This window comes from Arachis hypogaea, chromosome 15 (genome assembly GCF_003086295.3).
Source record: "Arachis hypogaea cultivar Tifrunner chromosome 15, arahy.Tifrunner.gnm2.J5K5, whole genome shotgun sequence".
NCBI lineage: Eukaryota > Viridiplantae > Streptophyta > Magnoliopsida > Fabales > Fabaceae > Arachis > Arachis hypogaea.
This window is the reverse complement of record NC_092050.1, coordinates 80,538,266-80,547,014: the sequence shown is the minus strand read 5'-3', so window position 1 is coordinate 80,547,014 and position 8,749 is coordinate 80,538,266. Positions and strand designations below refer to the sequence as shown.

Here is an 8,749-nt window from a genome sequence, read left to right as displayed (position 1 = left end):
GAGTCTCCTACAGAGCTGGGGACACCAAAGCCATGCTTTCGCGGGATGATCAATACGTCCCTCACGGAAAATATATTAGATCTCCAGCCGTAACTACAAGCCAGCCCACTGAACCAGCTGAAGATATTCCTCATTCAACACCACAAGAACCTACAACAAACCAACTGCTCCACCAGATACTTGAGAGGTTGGATCGGCAGGAACACAAAGCAAAGCTGAGAGAGCGCCGTAACAAGCGCCGATTCACATACCTCAAGGAGCTGCTTAAAGGAAAATACAGAGACTCAGACACCCCGGACTCCACTTTGTTTACCAGCACAGGGAGCCATGACGGTCCCGACTGTGGAGATACTGCTACCAGCCCACCTTTGTTCCTGACAGATGGCACCGAGGACGGTGCAAAGCCTTAAGTGTGGGGAGGTCGGTCAGTACCTGACTTCCGGAGTTAATTTTTCTTCCTTAACACCAATAAAATAGGATATTTAGTTAGTTTTTCTTTTGTAGAATAGGATAAATTGCATAGTAATAAGATAGTTGCATGCATGTTCTACTTGATTGAAAAGACAGTAAGTTTCTTCTAAGACCCTATTTTTTTTTAGAACAAAATTTCACTAATTTTAATAAAAAAAAATTTATGTAAAATTTACTTGAAGTTGTATCTGAAACATGATTTTTGAGCTAAAGAATACACAACCTGTGAGACTTTGAGCCTAAATACATGGTTACATTATTTAGCCATAAATATTTTATTCTTGTGTGTTTACTTCTCTATGATTGTAATCTGTATTTTGTTTCATCTTATATGTCCAATGTTTAATATATTTATATGCTTACGTATGATTGAGGCCATTATTTGTTTATCTCACTTATCCAAATTAAGCCTACCCCTTAAGTTACCTTTGTTAGCCACTTTGAGCCTTTAAATCCCATTTATTCTTTATTTCACCACATCACTAGCCTTAAGCAGAAAAACAATTATATATCCCAATTGAATCTTTGGTTAGCTTGAGATAGAATTGTGTGTTAATTGGGTATGGGAAAATTGTGGGAACAAAAGATAATAAGGGAATGCGTCATGATAATATAATGAGAGTTTGGGTACCTACTCATGTGAAATTATAAAAGAAAAATTAAAATTCTATGTGCATTGATAAGTTGTGTTTATTTTAAAATAAAAGTTGATACATGAGTATGGAATGTGAAAGAAAAAATTTTGGGTAGCTAGGTGTGAAATTTAAGTTACATGGAATATATATATGTGTGTGTTAGGTGAAAGCTTGGGATAATTAAAGATTCAATTTATAAGCTTACTCAGCCATATATATATATATCCTTACCCTTACCTTGGCACCATTACAACCTTGAAAAGACCTCATGATGTTTGCATTGGTATATTAATTATTGTTGATTGGTTAGGTGAAGAACAAAAAAATTAGAAAGCATGATTAGAGAAGGATAGAGTGATTACCCTATACACTAGAGAGATTAAGAGCGTACATACATCATCAGTGAGGGTTCAATGCTTAAATTCTATGTTCCCTGCTTTCATGAGCTACCTTCTTGCATTTTTGTCTGTTGTTCCTATATAAGAATTAAATTAGTGGAATTTGATTTGTGATTATCTTGAAGAGCTTATTTACTTTTGACCAAGTGGACAAGAATCATATAGTTGCATTCACATATATAGGTTGCATTGCATTGCATGAGTTTTACATGTTCCTACTCATTCATTTTATCTCATTCAACTAAGCATGAGGACATTCTAATGTTTAAGTGTGGGGAGGTTGATAAACCATTATTTTATGGTCTATATTGTGTTTAATTGTGTGGTTTTATCAAATCTTTACCCACTTATTCATTAAATTAGCATGTATTTATAATTCCTTCCCAAAATTACCCCATGGTTGAAAAACTGCTTCCTAGAAGTTTTTAATTATGTATTTTAATTCTCCTTTATTCCATTCGATGCCGTGATCTGCGTGTTAAGTGTTTCAGGCTTTATAGGGCATGAATGACTTGGAGATTGGAAAGGAAGCTTGCAAAGTTGGAAGGAACACAAGAAATTGAGGAGATGACCAGCGAGAAGTGACGCGGACGCATGACTCACGCGACCGCATGACATAGAGGAAATTGCAGTGACACGCCCGCGTGCCTGACGCGAACGCACGGAATGGAAACTGCACAAGTGACGCGAAGGCGTGGATGACGCGCACGCGTGGCAAGGCAAGACGCTGGATGACGCGAACGTGTGGATGACGCGAACGCGTGAATGACGCGAACGCGTGAATGACGCGATCGCGTGACGTGCGCGATCTGCAGAATCTGCAGAATTTGCTGAGGGCGATTTTGGGCCCTGTTTTGACCCAGTTTTCGGCCCAAAAAAGCATATTAGAGCCAGGGAACATGCAGAGACAAAGAAAAAGAACGTTCATTCTGCATAATTTTAGTTTTTGATCTGATTTTACTCCTCCTCTAGGTTTTCTCTCTACACATTCATAGTTCTTAGGATTTTGATTTTATTGCTTTTCGAATTGGGATATTGAGAAGAGTTATTACCTCCATCAAGACTTCATCATTCTAGTTTGTTTCCTTACTTGTCACTTACTCTTTCATATCCTTATTTTATTCAGAGTTACTATTGAACTATTTTTTTGAATTTATTAATACAAGAACTATTTCTATTTTTATTATTATTTATCATGTCTTTCTTTATTTTCCCTTCTTATTTCATGAATTTTACAATCATAATGAGCGAGTAGGTCCATGACTTGATTGGGAGTTGATTGAAAGGAGGACCTTGAGTTGGATGCTCAAGAGTAAAATTATAATTGGGATTAGCGTTGGGTTGCCCTCTAATCATTGACACTAGTCCTTTCCAAGGGAGAGGATAAGAACTTGTGAATAGAAATTGACTTCCGACGTGCTTGACTTTCCTTTATCCGGTAAAGGATAACTGAGCAGACAACCTTCAATTATCAATTGAACTTGAGAGAACTCCATCAAGGATAGGGCTTCCAACTAATCTACTCCCGGTCAAGATTTTTATTTAAATTACATAATTTCTTTGATTTAATTTCCTATTTATCAACTCAAACCATTTTAGAAAACATCTGATTAATAAAATAGCACACCTTTATGCAACTCGTTGGGAGACGACCTGGGATTCATACTCCCAGTATTTTAATTCTAATTTTTTGACAACCCTTCTAAATTGGTAAGCGCAATTTTGGTTGGTTGAGAACTATACTTGCAACGCATCTCTTATAATAATTTCTTAACTCGCCAATTTCCGCCACGTCAAACCTCTCTTTGGATTCTCTTCTGTATTGCTTGGGAGAGTACTAGGAGGGATTTCAGTACCACTTTTGCTCAGTTGACCCACTTGTGCCTCCAAATTTCTTATGGAGGACTTTGTTTCAGTCATGAAACTGAGAGTGGTCTTAGATAGATCAGAGACTATGGTTGCTAAGTTAGAGTGGCTCTGCTTAGAACTCTCTGTCTATTGCTCAGAAGATGATGGAAAAAGCTTGCTATTGCCAAACCTATTTCTCCCACCATTATTATTGAAGCCTTAATTAGGCTTCTGTTGATCCTTCCATGAGAAATTAGGATGATTCCTCCATGAAGGATTATAGGTGTTTCCATAGGATTCACCTATGTAATTCAACTCTTCCATTGCAGGATTCTCATGGTCATAAGCTTCTTCTTCAGGGGAGGCTTTTTTAGTACTGCTTGATGCAGCTTGCATTTCAGTCAGACTCTGAGAAATCATATTGACTTGCTGAGTCAATATTTTGTTCTGAGCCAATATAGCATTCAGAGTATCAATCTCAAGAACTCCTTTCTTCTGAGTCATCCCATTATTCACAGGATTTCTTTCAAAAGTATACATGAACTGCTTATTTGCAACCATCTCAATGAGTTCCTGGGCTTCCGCAGGCATTTTCTTCAGATGAAGAGATCCACCAGCAGAGTGATCCGCTGACATCTTGGACAATTCAGACAGACCATCATAGAATATACATAAGATGCTCCATTCTGAAAGCATGTCAGAAGGACACCTTCTGATCAATTGCTTGTATCTTTCCCAAGCTTCATAGAGGGATTCACCTTCCTTCTGTCTGAAGATTTGGACTTCCACTCTAAGCTTGCTCAACTTTTGAGATAGAAAAAATTTGGCCAAGTAAGCATTGACCAACTTTTTCCAAGAGTTCAGGCTTTCTTTAGGTTGTGAGTCCAACCATATCCTAGCTCTGTCTCTTACAGCAAAGGGGAAAAGCATAAGTCTGTAGACCTCAGGATTAACCCCATTAGTCTTAACAGTGTCACAGATTTGTAAGAATTCAGCTAAGAACTGATGAGGATCTTCCAATGGAAGTCCATAAAACTTGCAATTCTGCTGCATTAGAGAAACTAATTGAGGCTTAAGCTCAAAGTTGTTTGTTCCATTTGCAGGAATTGAGATGCTTCTTCCATAGAAGTCAGAAGTGGGTGCAGTAAAGTCACCAAGCACCTTCCTTGCATCTCCACCATTGTTGTTATTTTCGGCTGCCATGTCTTCTTCTTTTTCAAAAATTTTTGTTTGGTCCTCTCTAGAGTATTGTGCTTTAGCTTCTCTTAGCTTCCTTTTCAGAGTCCTTTCAGGTTTAGGATCAGCTTCAACAAGAATGTTCTTGTCCTTGTTCCTGCTCATATGAAAAAGAAGAGAACAGAAAAGAATAGGAATCCTCTATGTCACAGTATAGAGATTTCTTTATGTGAGTAGAAGAATCGAAGGATAGAATGAAAAAGGGAGAAGAAGAAGAATTCGAGCACAGAGAGAAAGAGGCTTCAAATTATAAGAAGAAGAGAAGTGTTAGGAGATGAATAAAATAAATAGAAAGAGATGAGAGAGAGAGAAGAATTTTGAATATTAATTTAAAATAAAATAAAAGTATTTTTGTTTTTATTTTAAATTTTGAGTTAGAATTCGAAAATTAAGAAGAGAAATAAAATAAAATTAGAATTTAAAATAATTAGTTAATAAAAAAGAATTTTGAAAAAGTGGTGAGGGGTTTTCGAAAATTAGAGAGAGAAAAGTAGTTAGGTAGTTTTGAAAAAGATATGATTGAAATAGAAAAAATTTTAAAATCAAACAAAAAGTCAAGTAGTTAATTGAAAAAGATTTGAAAATAAATTTTGAAAAGATGAGAAGTTAGAAAAGGATTTTGAAATTAAATTTTGAAAAAGATTTGAAAAGGAAATTAAAAAGATTTGATTTTTGAAATTAAAGTTGATTACTTGACTAACAAGAAACTAAAAAGATATGATTCTAGAATTTAAAGATTGATCCTTTCTTAATAGGCAAGTAACAACTTGAAAATTTTTGAATAAAAACACTAAATGTTAGCAATAATTTCGAAAATCATGAAATAAAAATAAGAAAAATATTTTGAAAATTAATTTTGGGATTTTTGAAAACATGAAAGAAAAATGAAAAAGATTTAATTTTTGAAAGGGATTTGAAAAGATAGAATTTTTAAATTGAAATTTTGACTTGACTAACAAGAAACAACTAAATTTTAAAACTTTTTGACTAAATCAATTCAAAATTTCGAAATTTATGAGTGAAATAAGGGAAAAATATTTTTTTTATTTTTGAATTTTTAATGATGAGAGAGAAAAACACTAATTGATGCAAAACATAAAAATTTAAGAATCAAAACAAGAAAAATATGCAAGAACACTTTGAATGTCAAGATGAATACGAAGAACACTTTGAAGATCAAGATGGACATCAAGAACATATTTTTGAAAATTTTTAAGAAAAGAGACACATGCAAGACACCAAACTTAAAAATTTTTAATGTTGAGACACTAGTAATTCAAAAATGCATATGAAAAAGAAGAAAAGACACCAAACAAGAAAAATTAAAGATCAAACAAGAAAAATCATCAAGAACAACTTGAAGATCAATGAAGAACACATGCATGAATTTTCGAAAATTTAAAGAAAGTTAAAACATGCAATTGACACCAAACTTAAAATTTGATACAAGACTTAAACAAAAAACATAAAATTTTTGGTTTTTATGATTTTATTAAAATTTTTTTGTATTTTTTGAAAATTAATTGGAAAAAGAAAATAAAGGGATACAAAATTTTTAATAAGAATTCCAGTAATCATGCACTGTTAGTCTAAAGCTTCGGTCCAAAAGAATTAGACATGGCCAGATGGCCAGCCAAGCTTTAAATGAAAGCTTTGGTCCAAAAGATTAGACATGGCAAAATAGCCAGCCAAGCTTTAGCATAAAACATACAAGCATGTCAATGAGAAGTGGAAGCCTCAGTCCAAAAGATTAGACATGGCTAAGCAGCCAGCCCGGCTTCATCATATCTTATGAAACTCTAGAATTCATTCTTAAAAATTCTGAAGAACACAAATTTTTTTTTTGAATTTTTTTTTTGAATTTTTCGAAAACTAATATTTAAAAAGCTTAAACATAAAATAAAATTACCTAATCTAAGCAACAAGATGAACCGTCAGTTGTCCAAATTCGAACAATCCCTGGCAAAGGCGCCAAAAACTTAGTGCACGGAAATCGTGATTCACACTTTTCACATCTCCGCACAACTAACCAGCAAGTGCACTGGGTCGTCCAAGTAATAAACCTTACGTGAGTAAGGGTCGATCCCACAGAGACTGTCGGCTTGAAGCAAGCTAAGGTCATCTTGTAAATCTTAGTCAGGTGGATTCGATTGGTTATGAGGTTTTAAATAATTAAAATATAAATAAAACATAAAATAAAATAAAGTTACTTATGTAATTCATTGGTGGGAATTTCAGATAAGCGTTTGGAGATGCTTTGCTGCTTCTGAATCTCTTCTTTCCTATTGTCTTCTTCCAACCATGCGTTACTTCCTTCCATGGCAAGCTGTAAGATCCTCTCAGTGAAAATAGTCCTCTACGGTTTCTGCACGGCTAATCAACTGTCGGATTTCTCGTCTCGGATGAAAAATACCAGGTACAGCTACCGCATGGCTAATCATCTGTCGGATCCTGCTAGCGTCAGAATAGAATCCATTGATCCTTTTGCACACTGTCACTTGCGCCCAACATTCGCAGGTTTGAAGCTCGTAATAGTCATTCCTTCCCAGATCCTACTCAGAATACCACATACAAGGTTTAGACTTTCCGGATCTCAAGAATGGCTGCCAATTGGTTCTAGCCTATACCACGAAGATACTAATCTCACGGACTCAGTCTGTGTATTAGATATCCAAGAGAGTATACTCCAGCTGTCATCCAATGACTACGTTGAACATCATGTAGACCGCTTTGTGGTTGTCAGGCACGCGATCCTGGCTAAGCGAGTAACGAAGATTGGGTGATTGTCATGGGTCACCCTTTCATTCTGACTTAACTGAATTAAGAACGAGAGTATATCTTGGAGAAGAAGTAGGCGTGAATTGAATAGAAAATAGTAGTAACTGCATTAATTCATGAAGAACAGCAGAGCTCTACACCTTAATCTATGGGGTGTAGAAACTCCACCGTAGAAAATACATAAGTGAAAAAGGTCTAGGCATGGCCGTGAGGCCAGCCTAAAAAACGTGAATAATGGTCTTTAAGATCAAAGTGATCAAAAGATATTCCAAAAGATAAAAACTGTAAAATAAATCTCTAAAAGTAGTTTTTATACTAAACTAGTAACTTAGGTTTACAGAAAATGAGTAACTAAGTGCAGATAGTGCAGAAATCTACTTCTGGGATCCACTTGGTGTGTGCTTGGGCTGAGCATTGAGTTTTACACGTGCATAGGTTATTCCTGGAGTTAAACGCCAGCTTTGGTGCCAGTTTGGGCATTTAACTCCAATTCTGGTGACACTTTGGGCGTTTTACGCCAAGATGTTTTTGGGTGGCTTTGGACGCCAGTTTGGGCCATTAAATCTCGGGCAAAGTATAGACTATTATATATTGCTAGAAAGCCCAGAATGTCTACTTTCCAACGCAATTGAGAGCATGTCAATTGGGCTTCTGCAGCTCCAGAAAATCCACTTCGAGTGCAGAAGGGTCAGAATCCAACAGCATCTGCAGTCCTTTTTCAGCCTCTGAATCAGATTTTTGCTCAGGTCCCTCAATTTCAGCCAGAAAATACCTGAAATCATAGAAAAACACACAAACTCATAGTAAAGTCCAAAAATATGATTTTTGAATAAAAACTAATAAAAATATAATAAAAAGTAACTAAAATATACTAAAAACTATGTAAAAATAATGCCAAAAAAGGGTATAAATTGTCTACTCATCACAACACCAAACTTAAATTGTTGCTTGTCTCCAAGCAACTAAAAACAAAATAGGATGAAAAGAAGAGAATATACAATGAATTCCAAACTTATCAATGAAGATTAGCTTCAATTAGATGAGCGGGACTTGTAGCCTTTTTGCTTCTGAACAGTTTTGGCATCTCACTTTATCCTTTGAAGTTCAAAATGATTGGCATCCATAGGAACTTAGAATTCAGATAGTGTTATTGATTCTCTTAGTTCAGCATGTTGATTCTTGAAGACAGCTACTTTATGAGTCTTGGCCGTGACCCTAAGCACTTTTTTTCCAGTATTACCACCGGACACATAAATGCCACAGACACATAATTGGGTGAACCTTTTCAGATTGTGACTCAGCTTTGCTAGAGTCCCCAGTTAGAGGTGCCCAAAGCTCTTAAGCATACTCTTTTTGCTTTGGTCCACGACTTTCACCGCTCAG

General features: G+C 35.6%; 1 non-coding gene across 1 annotated transcript; it reads left to right on the top strand.

The window, feature by feature from the left end:
* The first annotated feature begins 4,042 nt into the window (after window positions 1-4,042).
* On the top strand, window positions 4,043-4,150 carry LOC112752688 (small nucleolar RNA R71). Its single transcript, XR_003177112.1, has one exon. It is a non-coding gene; the product is annotated as a small nucleolar RNA R71 (small nucleolar RNA).
* The last annotated feature ends 4,599 nt before the right edge of the window (window positions 4,151-8,749 follow it).